Source organism: Microtus oregoni, unplaced genomic scaffold (assembly GCF_018167655.1).
Source record: "Microtus oregoni isolate MIOR12 unplaced genomic scaffold, Mior012 000081F_ref0000091, whole genome shotgun sequence".
NCBI classification, from domain to species: domain Eukaryota; kingdom Metazoa; phylum Chordata; class Mammalia; order Rodentia; family Cricetidae; genus Microtus; species Microtus oregoni.
In genome coordinates, this window is record NW_024544541.1 from 2,212,959 (window position 1) to 2,234,294 (window position 21,336).

A 21,336-nucleotide genomic window follows, 5' to 3' on the forward strand; every position below is an offset into this window, starting at 1 on the left:
CACTTAGGGGGTAAATGAGGCTCCCTGAGTGTGAGGTTGTGCCAGCCAGGATGGACACACCCTTCAATGGGTTCCTCACGGCTACTATGTGAAACTGGGCCCCTCGGAATCAGCATAGATGTTGAATTCTCCTTGCTCCTAGGAGGTGCTGCAGCTCACGGAGATGTGGGTGTACCCTTCTAGAACCTGCCATCTTCTCCTTCCTGGGCGGATGAAGCTTGCAGGCAGAGGTATCTTCACTTTGACCAAGTCTTTGCTTTTCACCGGGTTCCAAGTTTAGTCTAGGAATTTCACACCACTCCCTTTCGGAAACAGGGTGTGGCCGGTATGCGTGAATTGATTCATCCTCGTGTTAGGGTGTGAAACACGTGACAGGTGTGCCTCAGTCTGTCTAGGTGTTAAGTGCACAGACCCTGCATTCACTGCAGGCCAGGTCAGTGAGCACAGAGCACATGGCTGTCTGACATCTAGGGCTTTCCGTGCACCCCTTCCCCCATTGGCATCCTCTCCATCGGAGAGTCTGAGTGATGCCCATGCTGCCAGGGCTCTGATACGAGCCTTTGTCTTACTCTTAGTGGGCAGTGGCTTGAGCGATGTCCTGGTACTCTGATTGAAGCCTTTGACACGTTAACTTGTCTACACTTCCCGGGAGCCCTGGACTGTGGGCTCTCCCTCCTTCCATCCCTCTTTGCCCCAGCTGGCAGGTTACGTAGTCAAGATCTGTTTGCCGTTGAATGGTGAAGTCAAAATTCCAGACTTTAGTCACCAGAATGGCGTCTCTCTGTTCTGCCTTTCCTGTCCCCTCAGCAAGTTTGTGTTAACTTTTACAGTTCTTATTATTGCATGTTTATGTGTATATGGTGTGTGTGTGTGCGCGTGTGTGTGTGCAGAGGTCAGAGGACAACCTTGGAGAATCTCTTCTCTCTACATTATGTAGGTGCTGGGGATCAAACTCAGGCTGTTAAGCCTTGTCTGCTGAAACATCTTGACGCCTTGTTAATTTTTTTAATGATTTATTTTGTTGTTATAAAAATAAAAAATCCAAGCATGCATCAGTGGAAAGGAAAATATACTGAATAGGTCCCCACATTCCCTCACCAGTTTCAAGGACCAACACAGGCCCTACATGGATGCCCGTTTGAACACATGAATGTATACATACATGTTGGGATATTCTGAAGCAGAACTATGTTGTCAGTTTACCTGTAGCTACCTTTTAAGACGAACTTAAGGGGGAGAATCGGTTTTATAAGACACCGTGTCACTCCTTATGAGGGTAAGATTTGGGTCAGTGTGAAGGTGACGTTGACACTTACGTATATTCTGGTCAAGAGGACTGCACAGCCAGTCAGGGCCTCTGGGCAGCATCTTGCTTATTTAGCCTTGTAAATGTTCTGCGCGTTGCCTAATATTAAAAAGAATGAGTCTGAGGGTCATGAGGCAAACCACATCGGCTTAGGCTCCCTCGGCCTCCCTGAAGAGTTGGGCAAGAGAAGCCGCCGAGGCACAGCCAGCTCTGCCTGCTGTGGAGGCCCAGGCCTTGTGCAATGCTGGTGCCGGGGGTCATGGCGGGCTCGGGTGTCAGGGTAAGAGAAATGATTTGTCAACAAATTCTGGACCAGACCTCAACCCAAGCTTAGCTCTTCAGCTGGCAGTGCCGTCCGTGGATGGAGGGGGTCTGGGGGCCTCTGCTTCCTCCATGCAACGTCCGGGAAAAGAAAGGGAGCTCTGGGCCGGCAGGGCTAAGCGTGGAGGAGATTGGGATGTGACTTCACACTCAGAAAAGGACAGCAGAGTGGGACTCCAGCGACTCAAGGTTGGAGAGCCCTGCCCGTGACAAGGTCTCCAGTCTGCCCCTCACTGTGAACCCTGCTTACCAGGTTACCTGAAGCTGCTGGCTATGTTTTGGGCCACCTTGGTGGGTAAAGTTACAGCTTTCTGAGTTATTTTTCTTGTTGCTAAGACAGAATACCGGACAAAAGCAGCTTAAAGAAAGGGTTATTTCGTCATTTTGGGGAAGGTGTGGCGCAGAAGCCTGAGGTGTCTGGTCCTGTGGTGGTCACAGTCAGAAAACAGGCAAAGACGGTGCTGAGACTCAGCTCGCTTTCTCGTATTTCTTCAGCCCAGGAGCATCCCAGACATTGCCACGCACACTCAAGGTGGGTTTCCAGCTTCAGCTATACCTCTTTTGAAATACCCTCACGGCACACCCAGAGGAGCGTCTCCTAGGTGAGTCTAAATCCCATTAAGTTGACGAGGCAAACTAAATATCATAGCACCCCTATCTTATGAACATCTGTGTCTGCTTCTCACCCCATCCCTAAGGAGCAAAGGCTCTTGCCCTTTGGGTCACCTTACCTGTGCAAGGTGACCTGCCCTCCAGAACAACTTATGTTCGCTGGAAAGAACCCACAAGCCTCTGGGGACGGACTTTGTGGGTATGGGGCCATGGTGGCAGGGGGCACAGAGTTGGGTCTGCTGAACTGATTGGTGCTGAGAGTTTTCATTTATTATTGCAGTTCTGAGAGTTATGAAGGACGCTAACAGGTTGACTGGCTGGCTGAAACATGAAAAGCTGGCACTCTGTGTTGGAAAGGAGATGCCAAATCTCCCTGGGTTTAATGGAGGAAAGAGTCAGCAGCTGGAAAGATTGGAATTCCAGAGGGGCAGGCAGATCTCCCACTTAAACCTCACCGCCCATCCTGGGACGGTCCAAAAGATGAACTTCCCACCAGTACTCTCGGAAATGGATTTGGGAGAAGAGATCCACCACTCCTGAAGTGCTGGTTGCTCTTCTCAGGCCTTACTTGGAAGCCTGAGAACTCTGAGATCAGTGGGAGTAATTGGATGGGGCAGAAGGAGGCCGAGTGGTGGCTCGCAGCCTCCAAAGCCCAGGTGGGTGTAATCAGTAATTATGGTAATGGAGGCGGGCAGAGCAGCAATCACAGGCGTCTGGCTCGTGCAGACTTATGGGGCTGGCGAGTTAATCACCATGTTCCTAGAAGTGAAATAGATGGGAAGCCTGCTGCATTCTTGACCGTGCAAGCAGAAAGCCTCTGGGGTGGGTGAACTGAAGACAGGCCCAAATCATAACAACGGAAGCGTGGCTCCTCCACTCGTTTCCAGCTTGAACCAGTTTTCAGGCCCTGAGCTCAATGACAGGGAGGCCAGGCCTACCTGAGTATACCCAGTATCACTCGCGAAAACTTATACTGTTAATCTTTTGGCCAGGCCTCCCGGAGGCCCTTTGAGCAGGATGACTGTGCACTGGGAGAAAGGAACAGAGTACCCCGGGCCTCCTGGATGTCGCCGTGAGCTAACTTGAGTCCAGGAGACTGGAATTGTCATTGTGGTCCTCCCTTCCGACAGGGGCTGATGGAAGTCATGTGATTCATGGATTTTCAGTTTAGATCCAACTCGGAGGGTGCTGTGGGTCCCTGAACATATCCTGTGGTTATTTTTTTCCCAACCCCAGAATGTAATTGGAGCAGAAAGTATAGCAGCTGGCAGAATCATCACATTGACTCTCTGACCTGCGGAGTCAGGGCCCGCTACAGTGACCAAAGTCAAATGGAATCCTTTAGATATGTGCCCGCCCAGGGAGATCATACATTGGAAGCAATGCCATCCCCTTTAGGGGGATTTCAGAGATGAGCACCCCCATCAAGGGTTTGAGAGATGCCAAGGGTGACGGTCTCTCCACCCAGATCCCCATTCAACTCAACAAAGGACATACAGCCTATGCAAAACACATATGGGTCTCAGAGAATAATACTGCCCACCATTAACTGGACCAAATGTCCACTCCAGCTCAGCTGCCATTACAGATGTGACCTTCTTGTTTAAGCAAATGCACACATCTGGTACCTGGTATATGGCTATTGACCTGGCAAATGCCTTTTTCTCCAGACCAGTCCATAAGACCTTCCAGACTTTTCAGTGGGCAAGGCCAGTAATACAATGCATGGTTCCATCTGAGGGGCAGTCAGCTCCCCTGTGCTGTGGCACAGTTTCTTTCCTGGGGACAGTCCTGCTTACCTTTCCCTTCTTCCATACATCCCACCTGGTAATGGTGTTGATAATATGATGCTGATTGGATTGACAGAGCAAGAGGTGAAAACCACCCTGGATTACTGGTAAGACAGCTTCATGAAAGAAGTTGGAAATAAGACCTACTGAAGTTTAGGGGCCCTTTGCATCAATGAAGTTTGTATGAGTTAGTGGTTTGAGGCATGCCAGAACACCCCTTCCTAGGCAAAGAATAAGTTGTTGTGCCTGGCCCTGTCTCCAACCCAGAAAGGAGCATAATGCTAGCAAGCAGACGTTTTGGACTTTGGAGATAGTACATTCCTCGGTTGGGTGTGTTACTCTGGCCCATCTATTGAGGGACTCTTCAAGCTGCTGGATTTGAGCGGGACCAGACTGGGAGAAGGCTCTGCAACAGATCCAGGCTCCCCTACCGACTGCTTTTGTGTTTGGGCTGCATGATCCAGAAGCTCCAGCGATCCTTGAGGTGTGGTGGTAGATAAGGATGCTATTTGGAGCCCTTGGCAGCTCCACATGTGAATCACTGCACAAGTGTTTGGGATTTTGGAGCATGGCCCAGCTGCTATCCCCAAATCACTACTCTCCTTTTGAGCCTCCCTTGGCATGCTGCTGGGTCTTACTGGAAAGCCAACCTTTGACCATGGGCCACCACTTTGTCATTTGATCGGAGCTACGCATATGAGCTGGTGTTATTAGACCACCCTAAGCCATCACGATGGATATGTACATGGGAGCAGTCTATGATCCAGCAAAAGGTATTTATATGAACCTGCGCGGTGCTGAAGGCTCAAGTGTGTGTCTGAGTAGACGGAAGACATATAGCTAGATATATGTGTCCAGGTAAATGGCCCCTAAAAGATGATCTCAGTAAAGGGGATGTTAGTGTTCAAGTGGACAGGGATGATTTGTTTTGAAGATAACTGGCCAGCTTCTTTCCTATTGCCCAATGATGTCCTAGAGTAGCCGTGGTGCCAAAGAAGAACGCTGCGTGAGAAACAGAGAAACTGACGCTTGGGAATTATGTATGTAACATGCGTTCATGGTTTGTTTCTGCCTGGTGAAAGGGGCTGTCAGCTCCTGAGGAATGACATGTGAGGTTGACCGCTAGCTCTGCATGCACAGACATGCATGCATGCACACATATATCCATGAAAGTGCACACACGCACACACGCACGAACGAACACACACGGTGTCTGGTGAGGAGGCTGAAGCTGGAAGGTCAGGGGAGGTAGCTGTCTAACCCAGACCTGCCAGTTGGGAGGTGAGCTGGCAGCACTTCTGGGGTACAGTGGGCAGACTTTGGGAGCTCATTGGACATGGAATGTTAAAGAAGGCTGAAGAGCTATAGTTGTTTCCGAGAAACCCGGCTAATTAGGTCATAGCGGATCCAGAGCCTAGAGCAAGGTCTAGAGACTAGGTCCACAGAGGCCTTTTTATCCTGTCCTGGTGAACATGGCCCAAGTAGACCTGTCCACATAGACAGGAAGACTTGGGGTTAGAGAGAGGCCTGGACTAGCAGCTAGGAACCAGAGCTTCTTTGTAAGGAGGTTTCTCTGCAAATAGATTGCATGGCATGAGGTGAGATGCCATGGGGAGATGGAGTCATGTTGGGCATCTTCTTCCAGAACTGGGCAGACCTGTGGTGGCTTCTCAGGCTGGGTGTTCCCTCCTGGTGCTCCTACTTGGTACTCCATGTCTGGGGAGTGACCACCCTTGAACATCAGCAGGTACTTGCTACCTGATGTGTGTCGGGGCCTCTAAGATGAGTATCAGAGTGTCCGAGAACCCTCTGGAAAACCTTTCTGTTTATGGCTTTATGCTTCTGTTTCCATTTTTAAAATTTTGAGAGAAAACTCTAAAATTGACCATCTTAACATTTCTTTTTTCCAGTCTTGGGGATTGAACCCAGAGCCTTGTGCGTGCTGGGGAAAAGTTCTACCACTGAGCCACACTTTCAGCCCCTGGGTTTTTGAGACAGAGTCTTGTTTTAGTTTAGATTGACCTGGAACTTGTGATCCTCCAGCCTCAGCTTCCAGGGTGCTGGAGTTACAGGTATGCTCAGTTTGTATGATGTAGAAATAGAACCCAAGTCTTTGTGTATGCTGGACCAGTACTCTACCAGCTGGGCTAAGTCTCCAGCCAGGGGGAAGGTGGCTTTGTGGTCCACAAGTCTGGGTGCCAGAGAGATATGGCTCTGACTTCTTGGCCTTTAAGCGCCTCTCCAGACTGGTCCTGGAACGAGAGGAGTAACACCAGTCATGGCCCTGCCTCCATTCAAAGGTCTCTGGACTGTGGTCAACACTCTGGCCTCTGCCTCCTAACTTCCTTTACCGTCCTAACCCCCCTAAGCCTGATCCAGCACCCTTGTTAATAGACCTACTCAGCAGAGGTCACCAATGACCTGTCCCCATGACCCACACATTTGGGGGTACCCTTGCCCTTGGGTCTCTCCTGCTGCTACCAGACCCTGTTTGCATCACTGCTGCCTGGCACCGAGCCCCGACCCTGAGACCTTCCTGTTCATCAACTGGCTTTTGGTTGCTGTGACAGCTATGTGTGAGAAACAACCCAGAAAAAGACAGATGGGTTTGGGGCTGGTGGTTTCAGATTTTGTAGTCCATGGTCACTCAGCTCTGCTGCTTCTGGGCCCGTGTGAATTTGCACCTCTCATGAGCAGTAGGGCATTTGACGAGCAAAAGTGCACACCTCACAGCCGCTGGGAAACGCAGAGACTGGCGTGCGGACGGCTACACCATCCTCTTTCTGTTTCTTCCTGACAGCTTCTTGCATTCTTTCCCTACTCAGTCTGGCATTCAGTGTGGGCTGTCTGAAGTCCCGGCTTCTCTAGAGATGGTTCTGCTAGAAGTCGGAATCCTTGTCAGGTGCCTCTGCTGGGCTCTCTGCTTGCCTCCCTCCAATGGCCCTGGGAGGTAGATACTGCTGCCCTGTTTATGGATGAGAAGAGCGAAGTACAGAGATGTTCCCTGAGTGTGGACTCCAGGAATATGTGGAGCCCAGACACGACACATGTGCCCATGAGGAGGGTCCTGCCAGGCTGGGGAGTTTTCTTGGTTGGCGCAGGGAAGCTGGCCCTCATGGAGAAGTCTTAGAAGCGGCTGCATTACTGTATAGCAAGGTGGCATTCTCTGTCAGGCTCAGGTCGTTTGTGGGTGCTCTTGTACCCGTCTTTCACCATCTCACCTCAAGTTGTTTCTGAGATGTGTTGATTGATGGAGTTTTTTTTTTTCTTTCTCAACTTGCCTGTTTTACCTTGCATATAAAATAAAACATAGCAAGTGGGGATCCTGGACAGTGTCTCTCAGAAGACCCAAATTCAAATCCCTGCTCCTTCCAACTGGCTGACTTTCCGAGTCAGGTCATCAACGCCCCCTTGGCAGCGCTGCCGTCCGTCCGCCGACCAAGGCGTAGGTGTCACTCTTGCCTCAAGTCTTTCTCTTGTGGCGTCTGTGATGATAAGATACTCCTGCAGCTGTTGTGGGCGGCCACAGAGGAAACCAGCTGTCAGGGGTTCGTTTGTTAGGGGATCACAGAAAACCTGCAGACCCAAAATTAACACAGGAGTCAGCGAGTGCTAAACTTCGTGAGGAGTGAGCCCTACCTGTCCTTTGTTCTGTGAAACCCTTCAGGGGTTTCTGAATGAGCCCTGGAGACAGGCAGAAAGCCCGCAGAAACGGAGTCATGTCGCTTGAGTCCTCTGCAAAGGAGGGAGACCATCACATGCTTTCCGGATCCCAAGCTCTCCTCAGTTGGGCAATTTTAGGGCTCACAAGAACGGTTGGCTGTGTTTGTCTGGGATACATGGAAATGGGGGAGGGGAGAGCTTCCTAAAGACATGCAGCAGTGTTCAGTTTATGGTAATTACCTATAGGTTATATATGTGTGTCAGGGTTCCTTTGAAAAGACTTTCCTCAGAGTAATGATCATTGCTCTGTCCTATGTGTTGACTCCTATGATCACCCCCCCCCACACACACACACACCATTTGCCCTCTAAGGTCCCTCAAAGCCAGCCTTCCTGCCACCAACCTGCTTTCAGGACTGTCTGGAAAGCTCAAGATAAAATGAACCCCTTTAAAAATTCCTTCATCATTCAACCACTGTCTCCTGAATGCCTGCTCTGTCCAGGCCGTCCTGGTGTCTGGACCGAGGGAGATGCCCAGACAGAGCTAACCCGGAGGTCGCGTCTGAGCCGAGCCCGCATGACTGGCTCTCTGTCTTCCCTGTAATGGTCTTGCCACAGCTGAGGTTTGCATTTCGGTCAGATGTTCACCTCGGAGACTGGCAGCCACAGATACCTTTAGTCCCCTGCCCTGACACCAGTGTCCAGGACTCCTGCTCACTCCCTTCTTCAGCAGGCATGGTCATCCTTCTAGGAAGGCCATCAGGTTCAGGAATAGCACTGGGGTTCTGAAAGATCAGAAGGGCTCTGGGGCCTTGGAGGTTTACACCTAGCATCCCCTGAACCTGCGTTTTTGGACACTTTTCCCCAGTTCCTACAGAGTCTTGGGGCCATTTGAACTGGAGGGGGGTACTTGAGCAGTTTAGGGGTCTCTACAAGATGAATTCCTTTTTTTTTTTTTATTTGAATGGTAGTTTGCTCTGTTCAGCATGGATTTGGAGTCCATCCCCAGAGAAGCCGACTCTGAGAAGCCTTCTCCCCCCTTCTCTGTCTCTGTCTTCTGTCTGAAATGCTTCCAGGAACCTGGCAGGAATCAATAGACGCAAATGATACCAGGGCCAGCCAGGCAGTGCCCTGCTGTTTCTGCAAGTTGCTGGGTGTCAGGTGTGACACATGACTTCACCTGGTGTGATTTGAGGGTGCATGGGGTGCTATGTCTGTTTCTTCCTGAGAAGGTGGGTTTAGAGTAACCCGAGGAAAAAGAGCTTTCTCTTTGGTACTGAGCCGTCTGTCCTTCCCCTCCAGCCAGGTGAAGCAGCTGTACTTAGACCTGGTAGAAACCAGGGCTCTATTTCTCTCTCCTAAGCCTGTCAGTGTGAGTTGCGACTCACAACCCTTCAGGAGGATCAGACTTCCTGTTGGTGTAGCTGGTTCCCTGCTGTCTTTCTGAATATTTTATAATGTGCACAGCGCATGCTGTTAGCACATGCCACCATCTCACAGGGCCCAGTATATGCAGTAGGACGTAGTGCAAGCCGTGGTTCTCAGGTCTTAACTGTGGTGTGATTTATGAGGCACAGTTTGCCTGCTCTAAGTGTCCACGTTGATTTTTAAGACATAGTACACAGGTGGGTAGCCATTGATGCGCTCTCTCTCTCTCTCTCTCTCTCTCTCTCTCTCTCTCTCTCTCTCTCTCTGTGTGTGTGTGTGTGTGTGTGTCTGTGATAGAGACAGGGTCTCTCTGTGGCTATGGCTACCCTATAACTAGCTCTGTAGACCAGACTGGCCTTGAACTCACAGAGATCCACCTGTCTCTGCCTCCCAGTGCTTGGATTACAGGTGTGCATCACTGCACCTGGCTTCATTAACATTTATGAGTCCGGTTTCTCCTCACAATGGCAGCATCCTTGCGAGCGAGGAGAGTCGGGGGAGACAGTTCTCTCAGGGTGCTTGGCCGCTGGCTGCGGTCCAGGTGGGCACTAATGTGATTTCTTGGACAAGCCACTTATGAACTAAATTTCACGTCACTTGAACAGTATCACTTTGACTCATCCTGTAAAAGTGGCACGGCTTTGGAAAGCCCCCAGGGAAAGCTGTCCCCAGGATGTGACCAAGGGTGGCATGTGAAGATTGTCCACGCTAGACCCATTGTGAGTTTGGGGTGGTCCTGGGTGTGAATCACTTATTTCCTTCCTGGGTTTAGGAAGGAGTCCAGTTCTTTGGTGCAGAGGGAGCATCTGTGTCTGATTTCCTTCTAAGTCTTCCCACTAAACACAAGATGCAGACTCTTCAGTCTGTTCACAGACAGCTAAAAACCAGCCAAGTGCTGCACATGGAGGTGCATTGCATGCCTGTCATTCCAGGACTTGAGAAGCTGAGGCAGGAGAATTGTAAATTCTAGGCCAGCGTGGACTACATAGTGATCCTGTTGTCAAAGAAAAGGAAAAAAAAATCAAAGTCGAAAGCTTAATGGAGTCACATAAGAATTCATGCTGACACAGTGATGTGGATGCAAGCAGTCGCTGTTTTGTTGTATGTTTTTTTTTCATTTTTTCTGTGTATGTGTTGTGAATGCATTTTTATTGCGCACGCACACATGTGTGTTTGCGTGTTCAGGTGTGCACTCGCGAGTATGTATGCGTGTAGAAGCCTCGGGCTGATGTTGGGAGCCATCCTCCATCACTCTTCCACGTTATTCCTAAGTCAGTTTCCTGGTCAAGCCCAGACTGCACCAATCTGGCTAGTCTTGCTAGCCCACTTGTTCCAGGGACTCCCTGTTGTCCCCTTCTGAGGATGCCATGACAGGTGGGCCACCATGCCCATCTGGCATGTATGTGGTTTTGGGGACCCAGGCTCTGATCCTCATACTCCCCCGTCCCCCCTAAGCCATCTTCCCCAGCCCCCCAGTGTGTCCTAACCCTCTGCCTACCACTGAGCTGGAAGCCAGTCAGGATGGGGGTGGTGAGACTCAGTCACTACAGAACCACAGCACAGCCCTGCAGTGGGATGTGCCGAGCTGTGTAGGGAGAGTTTCTGGCGGAGGGAGGCAAAGGGATGGATGATGCACATGACTGGGCCCAGGTTAAGGAGGAGGTGGGAGAGTGAGTAGCAGCGGGTTCAGCTCACCCACTCCCGATCCCCAGTGTGTGGCCCTCAGCAGATGTTGGTGGTGGCCACGTGAGCGACACCAGCATCTCAGAGGGGCAAAGAAAAGATCCCGAGGCTTGCACTTTCCCCAGACAGCCCTGGACATGTTTAGTGGTTCTGCTGGGCTGTCAGCAGATCCAGCCACGTCCAGCGAATCTTCCACATTCTCACGAATACCTAGAGCAGCTGCCGGCTGGGAAAGCTGGAAGGCTTCTCACAGCTACCCTCCGTCCAGAGCTGGGAGCTGACATCAGTGATTTACTCTTCTGCCTGTCTTCTACGTGTCTACAGGGACATCAGCCAGAGGTGATGAGGACTTGAGTTGGTAACCAGGAGGTAGAGGGAAGTGGGGGAGGGAGCAGGGTTCTCACACTTACTTCTGCTCTTTGTCTAAGAATTCACATTAAAACAAAACTGAGAAGATGGAGGCCTCGCCGCTGGGCTTCCCTTGTTAGTGCCACGTCTTTCTCTGAGAAAAACCAGCCCTGAGCGTCAGGCTTTAATTACCTTCCCGAGGGGCGCTTCCTGTGGATATTTCTAGTGATGAGTGGCTGAGACTGAGCTCCTAAATAAAATTAGGGTTTTAACTGGGTCATAAGCTCACATGCTCCCAGAGGCTGGGAAGGGAGGCAGCAGGGCGTCGGGAAGACTGAGGCAAAGAAGTGTGTGTCCTGGCTAAGGAGTAGCTTGACAGTAGAGCCCAGTCGGTGAGGCAGCGTTGCCAAGAGTCTAGATTTGATTTTTTTTTTTTAATAGAAACTTTGACACAGATGATTCAGCGAGTTTTGTTTGAGAAGTGCCCAAACTGCCCTGGTTGGAAATACAGTCTCTACGATGAGATGGAGGACAAGACTGGGGAGCCCATGGGGTCACACAGTTAGGGTCCAGGGCAGCTGAGATGGGAACTGTTTCTGCACCTGGTCCAGCCCCTGCCCACTTGCCCAGGTTGCATTGTGGGTAAAACTGAGAACTGACTCAGCAGATCCTCCTGCAAGAGCTGCATGCTGGCACTGAGGGGACAGCTGCCTACTCATGAAGAGATGGTGTTTGTGTGATTATCTTCCTGGGTACCCTGCACAGAGCCTCTCAGGTCGGGTTCTCTCAGTTTTGGGGATCTAATGCACACCCCTGGTAGATAATCCATTATCTTTACATTGCAGATAAGCAAGCTGTGACCTGCTGAGGCTCCACCCCCTCTGGTGGGTGGGATTTGTGTACAAGTCTGATTCCCCTGTCGGCCTGTTAAATAAGTACGCAGTACTCAGTCTGGTGCCAATGACCTTGCCCCTGGGCCATGGCTGCATTCTAATTATATCCACTGGCAGGCATCATCACCCACCACTTGAAGAGCACTGGGATTGGAGGTTGAGGCCCCCCTCGCTCCTCTCCTGTTGGGAACCTAGGGTACACAGGCTGCCCCACCTCTGAGGGCTGCTGACTAATTCTCTTTGCAAAGGGTTGTTTCACAGGCTTGCACTTCCAGTAACCACGTGGGTGGATTTGTTTCACTGAAGGGGAAAATGAAACAAAACAAAACATGGAGGGGTTTTCTTTCCCAAGAAGAGGACTCGGTGGCTCGGGGCATCCTGGTGCATTTCTGCAGCCAGCAGGGCCTCTTGGCAGCCCGCTCCAGGGAGAAATCGCTTAGTCATTTGCAAGCGGATCCAGGTGCGGGGAGGTCAGGGAGGTGGAGGGGCTGTGGTGCACAAGAGGTCCTGCCCTGCCCAAGGAACCATAACAGCTGGGTGCTCCCTCCCGCTCAGCCCTGCCCCAGACTGCAGGAGGAGAACTGGGCAAAGAAGAAGGTGGCAGGTGAGACAGCCACCCTGACCCTTGGGGCTCATGGCACTCCCAAGGGAGGTAGCCTGGCGAGAAGATGCGCTCAGCTGATGCAGGCCAGCTGCCTACTGCTGTTGGAGTAGTTTGGAGACCGCGCGGGGGGGGGGGGGGGGGGGCGTGCCTAGGCTGCTTAGGTTCTGCTGGAGAGTGTACAAGGCAGTTCCAGGAGAGACTCGTGTGTGTGTGTGTGTGTGTGTGTGTGTGTGTGTGTCCACATGGATATTTCCACATAGCTTCATCCATGGCATCACTACACCTGGTTGGGTCCAGGCACTATCAAAGCAGAGCCTACTTCGATGCTGGTATTGGCAGGATGCAAGGAGCCTCTGCTATGTCCTAAACTAAAGATAGAGCCCCTTTTAGTCGCCCTACAGTGAGGGAGCACAAGTGACGGCAGAGACTGATTGCTTGGGCGGCAGACATGGGAGGTTTGGTACCCTGTAGCACCTGTGTGTCCCTGTCTTAGAACACGGGCATAAACAGGCCGCACAGGGGCCGCTCCGAGTGCAGCGGATAGTTGCTCTTCTCCAGGGTGGCAGCCTCTTGTCTGGATGAGGCCACAGGGGAAGCTGGGTTTAGTCTGTGTGTGGAGGAGGTTGATGCTGTTTTGAGCTTGGCTGGGAGTCAGAGAGATGACTGCATTCTAGCGTTGGCACTTCCTGCTTCTGTGACCTGAGTGTGCTGGTCACTCCTCTGAGCCTCCAGTTTCCCCCTGCGAAGTGGGAGTGTCAGAATGCCCCATGGAATGGGATGATACATGTAGGTGAGTTGCCTGGGGGTGCCCTGCCTATGGAATGAGGCAGCTTATCATAAAGAGGGCGGGTATCCAGATAACTCTCCCCAAATATAACACTAGTGGAGGTGGTAAGGGCAAAGGGACCAGCAGGGTTTGAGTTGAATTTTAATGGCAGTCAGGATTTACTCAGGTGACTATGGGAAAGCTATGTGGGGGCCGTGTCTCTGACACTGGGTCTTAGGTCTGAGAGGGCTGAGTGAGGGCCGTGTATATGCAAAATCTTCAGGGGTGTACCTAGGACTTGGATAATTGGTGCCTGAGAAATGTCATCGGAAAAGGCACTATGATGCCTGGATTTTCAATTTGATACTTGGGAGGTACGTGCGTGTGTGTGGGTGTGAATGTGTGTGTCATGTCTGTATGTCCGTCTTTGTCTTTCCCTTCCCCCTACAGGTCGATTGGTTCCTCGGTTCTGAGCTTTTTATTCTTCTCCGACCTCCCATTTATCACACTGCATATTAAGGGTGTCTGTGTGCCAGACTTGGCCATGAACCAGTCCCCTCCCCAGCCATAGGAAGCAGAGTGGACAGTTGTGGGCAGTGACAAGCCAGGTGGAGACAGGAAGCAGCTGCACTCTTTCCCCGTTTCCGGGCAGGTTAGGGAAGCATGGTGATTGTTCTGGGAAGCTCAACTTGGACAGCGCCTGGGTTTCCTGTGGCCAGTGAGGGTGGTGCCTTAGGGCTGAGGCTAGGGCTGGAGGTGGGCGTGGGCATTGGAGGCTTATAGTGCCCTGCCAGACCCTCAGCTAAGGGGGTGGCTGATGGTGATAGATTCCCCCCACACCCATGCCTATTACTGTGCCTTCTCTCTGGCTTTCTTGCTTTCTCCCTTGGCAGCATAAGTCCTGCCTGAGAGGCAGTGTTTGCAAGCTCTCTGAGTAGCAGGCAGGAGAGAATTGAAGTACTGGTGTAGCCGTTCTCTGCCATGCTCTTCTTCGTCTCCCCCCCCCCCCCCCCGCCCCGCCCCGCCTTCCCGTGTCCTGAAAACACTGTGAGCTTTGGTTCTGGCTTCTCACCTGGATCCTGGACAAGTGTCTGTGCTGCTTTGAGCCCTGCCTTCTGCAGAACCACAGCTGGACTGAGCATAGACACAGATGTGTGGCTGATGCCTGTGGGCCACTGTACCATCGTTCAGACAATTGTACCTTTGTGAGTTGCTCTGCCAGATTCCAGATGCACAGCTGGACAAGGCAGGGTTCTTGGCCCTAAGGATTGGCCTTCCCTGGTGGGGACAGTCATATGAGCTGGTGATTAGAACACAGTATAACTGTGCAGAAGCCACCCTGGCAGGAGCCCAGCCTGCAGTGGTGCCCTAGAACAGGTCCTAATGAGGAGTCAGGAGCTGCAGAGGCAGAGTCTGCGGGGCAGCAGTGGGTGGACCTATGTAAGTCTCCCAGGCCACTGATCACCTGACTTCATAGCCCCGCAACACCAGCTCCCTTCAAGCTAACCCCACCACTCGGATATTGGAGTGCAGACCCCCTGCTCTCTTTTGAAGCTAAGTTGATATAAGGAGGTGTAGGGGCCCCCTGGATCATGTGGCTCAGGCTTTCTGGGGACAAGGCATAGAGACTAGATGTCCAGGTTGCATCTACTACAGTTTCTTTGCCTCCTTCCTGATCTTTCACGGCAAGAACTTCCTCCTACAGATAGGTGTGGAGATCCACTACTGCTCTGTGTTGTTCTTTGCAGCAGTGTGGGGAGCACTCTGGGAGAAAGACTAGAGGGTCATGATTAGCCATCGCCGTCTCTCGGGACAGGTCTGCCCTCTGCATGTTAGACACATCCACTGGTTTGGTAGCCAAGCCAGAGGCTTAGTTCCCTAGAAGATTTTGCCTCCTCTCTCAGGTTCCTCCCACCTCTGCCTCACCTCAGGTGCGTATGGGTGTGGGGTGGCCACAGGAGCCCCTTTGTCCTCAGGCATGATCAGTTTGTTTGGCATGCCTCAGTTAGTCCTTATAACATCGAGAAGTAAGTCCCCACTCCTTCCATCTCTGAGTGTTGTATTCAGTGGCACAGTAAGACCCTGGAGGAGCCGAGAAGACCCAGCTAGGGCTGTTGATCACTGTCCCTCAGTATCTGCCCCGAGGCGCCGAAGGAAGGGCCAGAGTACATTTCAGGTTCAGACATGGCTTAAGCACTGTCAGAGTTGCCCATGTTATACAGTAGCTGGGACATGGCGGCTGCACATGGTGGGTACATGGTAGAAATGGAAATGAAGGGCTGAGCGAGTGAGTGAGCAAGGCCATCTCTTCACTGATGATGGAGGAGCTAGCACCTTTGATCTAGCCAGGTCATGCTTTATGAATGTCCACTGACTGGCTCTCAGGTGCTCCACCCATCATGTTCTGAAGCTGCTGTGTCTAAAACAGTGTCTGGCTTACCGTGGGATTGAGTCCCTCGACCTAGTACGATGGACAAGGTTGCCTTGGCTCTCTAGCCTTTGCGTTGCCCCAGAAGGATCAGGTCTGTCTCCTTCCTCCCCAAAACTGGCCTCTCCACACACACACATCCCCACCCTCCTCCTGAAGGTGGACTGAGGGAGGATCCCTGCTCGGCTCTCCCCACACAGGCTGACCATCTTCCTCCTGCAGGGCCGCTGTGTGTCTTACTTCTTCATGTGGGACTTTTTGTTTATCTCGCTGGTGGTTTGGAGACCGTACGTACATCCTGGGGTGAAATGAGAGGGACGGAGTTCCAGTAGACTCTCACTGTACAAGTTCAGTGAGGCAGGAGGAACCAAGCTTTACCAGGTTTCAGGGGAAAGCCCCCCCCCTCTAAAAACAGCCCCCCAATTCCTATGAACTGTTCAAATGTCTGAATTCCTGAGATCCCCACTCCCACCCGCTAGGCTACAGCAAGGGGAGTAACCTTGGCCATGATTCTAGGGATGGAGGCAGCAAAGTAATTGCTGTTACTGGAAGTAATCTTATTTCCTCTCGGCCGGCCTTCTCTGTCCCACTAGAAGAAAATTAAAAAAATAAAAACGAAATCAAAACAAAACAAAAACTTCCCCAAAACACCAAGCCGAAAGAATTCTTAAACCTCCCTAGTTTAGTCTGCGTGGTTGGTTGGGAAGGGCCGTGGAGGGGGCGGGCAGCTTAAACATTTGCATTCCTGGGGCTTAGCTGGCTCTTTGGGTGTAGAGTTTCTGGGTTAGTGGTCCACCAAGATGGAGTCAGAGCTCCTTACAAAGAAAGTGTGTGTGTGTGTGTGTGTGTGTGTGTGTGTGTGTGTGTGTGTGTTGGAATTTCAAATATCCTGCAAGGCATGGGTGGCCTCCTTCAGCACCAAGACCATGGAAACGCACTCTTGTGCTAGAGAGAGACATGTCGCCTAGTTGGGCCTTCAGACCCTTATAGCACGTTCACTGTGTGTTGGGGGGCACAGCTGAGAAGGGGTGAGAGGCTTTGGGGAAGTAACGAGCAGTGGGAGACAGACACAGTGTTGTTCCTGTCCTATCACATCAAAGGCCATTAGGGTTGGAGTCACCTGATGGTCACTGTAAGGTGCCATTGTCTTCAGGACCAGTCTGATGGCAGAGACAGTAAGATGCAGGTCCCATGACGGAGTTGGGGGGGGGGGGGAGATGGGCATGTTAGACAGGTGGGTGGTGCTGGACAGGCCAAGGTCATGGGGAAGGATTTTATGGACTGTGGAGGAAGACTATCAACCACCTCTGCTCTGGGTCAAGAGATAGAGTTCCTTCCACTGTAGGCAAGAAACTGTCGTAGGCATGGGGCTGCAGAGCTGGGTGTCTCCAGTGGTGGCCAGAGAGGATGACAGCCACAGGAGCAATGTGCCACCTATGATGCACCCCTCTGGCCTCTTATCCTATGAAGGAGCCTGTCTGGTATCTGTTTTATACATGGGAAAAAGCTGTCCATCTGTCCTTGGGAAATACACAGCCGGCTCATGTTGGACAGACTGGTGAAATGCCTCCCTCTGAACTCCCATCCTGTAGGAGGCACAAAGGGTCTTTATTACCCCCTGAGCCCCTGGGTTTAGCCCTGGAGATGAAGTCTTAACCCGTCCTGTCCCAGTGGCTTGTCTCTCATCAGCTCCTAGTACACACCAGGCTCAGGACTCAGTGGGTGCCCGCATTGTTTCATCCAATATTCAAGTCATTCCTATAAGACAGGGGCTGCTATCTAGTTTTCAGAAAGGGGAAACTGAGGCCCACAATATCACAGGTTATAGCTGACCTAGGGTTGCAGAGCACACTGAAAATTTTAAAGTTCATGAGTCTTTCTGATAATTGGCAAATTTCCCACAGACTCTTATCTGTTCCTGTTTGGAGAACTATCCATTAGCTGGCCCCTCTGTATGGTGTGTTCACCAGCTATTAGCGGGTAGGATTGGAAGCCCCCACTGAAAACTGACCAAGAGGAAACATCTGTGAACAGGACCGAGGGGCTGTGCTAGTAAGCTAGGAAGACAGAGTGTAAAGGGGGACTGGGGAGTACTGTGCTCAGGGGTTCCGAGGCAGTCAGGGCACCTGCTGGTTCCATTGTGGTTGAAAATTAGTGGATTATTTTGGAGGGCCGCGAGGAGCCACACGCGGGTCCAGGTATTATAGAGGGACAGTGGTTTATGATGTTGAACCTGACTTTGGTGACTCTGACAGCTAGCAGAAGGCAGAGGTCCTTGGCCTGGAGGGCAGCTCTGGCTTAAGTCACCAGACACAGCAGCCTCTCTCCCTCACCACACCCTTCCCAAGGCTCTTCCCAGACACCTTTTGTTGTCTGGCTCTGACAGACGTCTGGGCTCCCAGGGAGGTTCCTGATGAGGGACCTTAGAAATAGGTCACTCCCTTCCCGTGTAGCCAGCACTGACCTAGATGTGACCTGCCCCGTGTCTCTGTCTGAGTGTCACTCTTTGATGCTGGCAGTGGAGGGGTCAGGTGGCCATCTCTTCCCAGCTTTGGCCTTTGAAGACTTTGTCATCTCAGCCACAGCACTCTGCATGCTCCTTCAGTCAGCCCCTCCTCCCCTCTGCCATATTGGAAAGGGGAAATCCAGCCTTGACCTCTTCCGCTCTCATGAGAGCCCTGGCTGGGCTGGCGGCTCCCAGTCTCTGGATGAAACAGTTCCTGCTGAGCCGAAGCCAAGGGTTGCTGGGGCTTGATATGGCCCCTCTCTGGCCCCCTACCCCTTTGCCTCCCACAGAATCCTGGGGTTTTCCATTTCTCCCTGGCTTGCTTTCTCAGTCCCCCAACCCCCAGGCCTTTTGGCTGGGGCTTTAGGAGATCAGCCCATGGATGGCAGAGACCATTCTTGGAACCATAGACCTTCCCCTGCCTCTCTCTCTGGTCCTAGTTCCTGAGGACCAGAGAGAAAGCTCAGGGGGCTTTCTTCTAGCAAGGAAAACTGAGGTATGAACCCCAAGGAGGGGGTTACTTTATCTGAGCCACAGGATTCCTCCCAGGGTATCTGGTGGCTCCATCTTGGTCATGATTTTTCTGTTTTCTAGGCTACTTCTCTTCCCTTCTTCTAGTTCCTACCTGTTTTATGTAGCTCTATTAGGACTTTTATTTATCCCTCCCCAGACTGTCTCAGCTTGTGGAGTGTGTGCGTGTGCGTGTGTGTGTGTGTGTGTGTGTGTGTGTGTGTGTGTAATAGCTTGAATGTGGAGGTTGGAGGACAATTTGCGGGGGGGGGGGGGGTTGGTTCTCACGTGCTATGGTGTGAGTTTCAGGGCTTCATGCATGCTAGCTTAAGCCCCTACCAGCCGAGTTCCATCCCCAGGCCAAGGGACACTAACTTCCGATAATCTCATCCCTATATTTTTCTCAGTCAACCAGTCTGGCCCCCCATGATACAGCTGGACCAGACCCCAAGTGAGCAGGCTTGTCCTCATCACCGTGTGCACCCACTGTGAAGCAAGCCTATGGAAGCCGTGAATGACATTTTCAGTGGCCAGCAGTGTCGTTCTGTCTGCTCTGCTGTGTGCAGGCTCTGCTCAGCACATAGTAGGTCCTCAGTAAGCTTCTAGGGAGTGTGGAGATGCCTAGTGCTGGCTGCATATGCTTGTCTATCCTCAGTGTCTTTATGAGGAGGTGGGGCAGCCTAGGGGGTCTTGGACTGTACCTGCTGGGGAAGCTGGATGGGTGGGTGTGGGGTAGGAGTCAAGATAAAAACCTATTGTGTCCTTGGAGAAAGGCCAAACCTGGCTTTTCCTGACCCTGGATTAGCCAGTGGCCATCCTGTCTTCCCATAAAGAGAACTTTGTGTTTGGCTCCTGGTGGGAGGCAGCCGCTGGTCAGTGTCTCCTAATGACCAGAGACTCTGGAATGGGTGTGGCAGCCTTGAAGCCATGGTGCATGTACCATGGCGATAATTCTGTGACCCTTAATTTCTCAGAGCTGACACCAGGCTAGGCGGTCATGTTTGAGACAAGAGGTCTGTTTTCTCTGTGGGGAGTGGAGGTGGGGGGGGGGGAGCTGTGTGGCCGGATCCAGCGCAGATGCGTTCTTCTTTCTGAGAAGGCAGGGGCACTGGCCTCTCCAGCTGGTGGATGGGAAGGCGGTCAGGTGCAGGTGCCGCGGTTGGCTGTCCTGTCTGGAAGGAGAGTACTTGCTGGCTGTTGCTCCCAAAGAGAAGGTTTGTGTGGATGGAGGGGATATATTGGGCCTCTTCTGTGCCCAGTGTAGATGTGGATTCTCCAAGCTGGGACAGGGTGCCCAGAAGGACCACACTCTGTTGTCCAGCCCTCAGCTGACACTCTTGGTTCTGGGCCAGGGAGGAGTCAGGGAGCGAGGAACCGAAGCTGCTGCCTGCTTCCTAGGCACAACCAGGTCTCCCCACTAGAGATAGTTTTGGCTGCAGAGAATTGAGTCTGAGTCTCTAGAAATGGGGGGCCTGGAAGGCAAGCTGGGGCTAAAGCGGCGTTTACAGCCAGTCAGTTGGGGACAGACAGAGGAATGCAGAGAGAGCCCTTCAGGACAGTGGTATATCTTAGGGAGGTGCTAGACCCTGCTTTCCTGGGAGTATTGTGCAGTATTTTGGGGGAGCACAGTGTATCAGACAGAAAGAGCCTCTCATTCACCCCACAGGCATGTTTTATTACCACTCCAGGCACTATTCCAGATCCTGGGATGTGGTGGGCAAGATGAACTTCCTGCCCTCGTGGAGTTCCTATTCTGGTGAAGACTGTCTCAGGCTGCTGTCTCCGTGAACATGTTTCTGGAGAAGCACGGGCCGAGCTCCTGAGGTAGGAGGACTGGGGCAGACGTACCGGCAATCCCAGGTGATGGCTGGCAGGCCTCTGTGGTGTATTGCCCTCAGAGTGAGGCCTGATGGGAGAGGGAGAGCCCTCTGAATGAAGGACAACCCTTGGTGGTGCAGAGACTGGATGAGGTGTGGCGGGTGAGGAAGAGCAGGTGATGCGGCCCAAATAGAAGACCTACAGGCCCTGTGAGACACCCGGTCACGCCTGAAGGCAGCCACGGGAGAGTGTGGGCGATGGAAAGACAAGATCTGGTGTAGGAGCCACACAGAAGGACTGTGGCGTGAGGGACCCATGCTGGCCCTTAGAAGGAGCAGAGGTGGGGATAACAACCTGGTTCTTCCTAGACTGACCAGATTTCTGCCTTCAAACTTACACATGATGTGACATCAAATAAGGGTCACCAGGTGGCAGGTGCTCCATCCGGATGATTGTCTGACATATGCTATGTGCCTGGCACTAACTTTGAGAAGGTTTAGTACCAGCAGTTACTGCACTCCGCTGCTGTGCTGAAGCAGGCACCAGGGGACAGGGTCCACGGCTCAGCACAGACGGGATGATGCGAAACAGGTCAATGACAGAAAGTTTGCAAAAGCCCACGAAGGCACAGGAGCGGTGTCACACGGGGAGACGCTGTAAG

The 21,336-nt window shown here is 52.1% G+C and overlaps 1 protein-coding gene across 2 annotated transcripts in view; it reads left to right on the forward strand.

The window, feature by feature from the left end:
* Positions 1–21,336, forward strand: part of LOC121441816 (SPRY domain-containing SOCS box protein 1) — a 62,903-nt gene that overhangs the window by 2,098 nt on the left and 39,469 nt on the right. The window contains exon 2 of one of the 2 annotated variants that reach the window (XM_041643137.1): positions 2,123–2,229. The exons of the other annotated variant lie outside the window; for it this stretch is intronic. The gene's annotated coding sequence lies outside the window, so the exon portion shown is untranslated. The remainder of the gene's footprint in view (positions 1–2,122; positions 2,230–21,336) is intronic. 2 annotated transcript variants of the gene reach the window in all.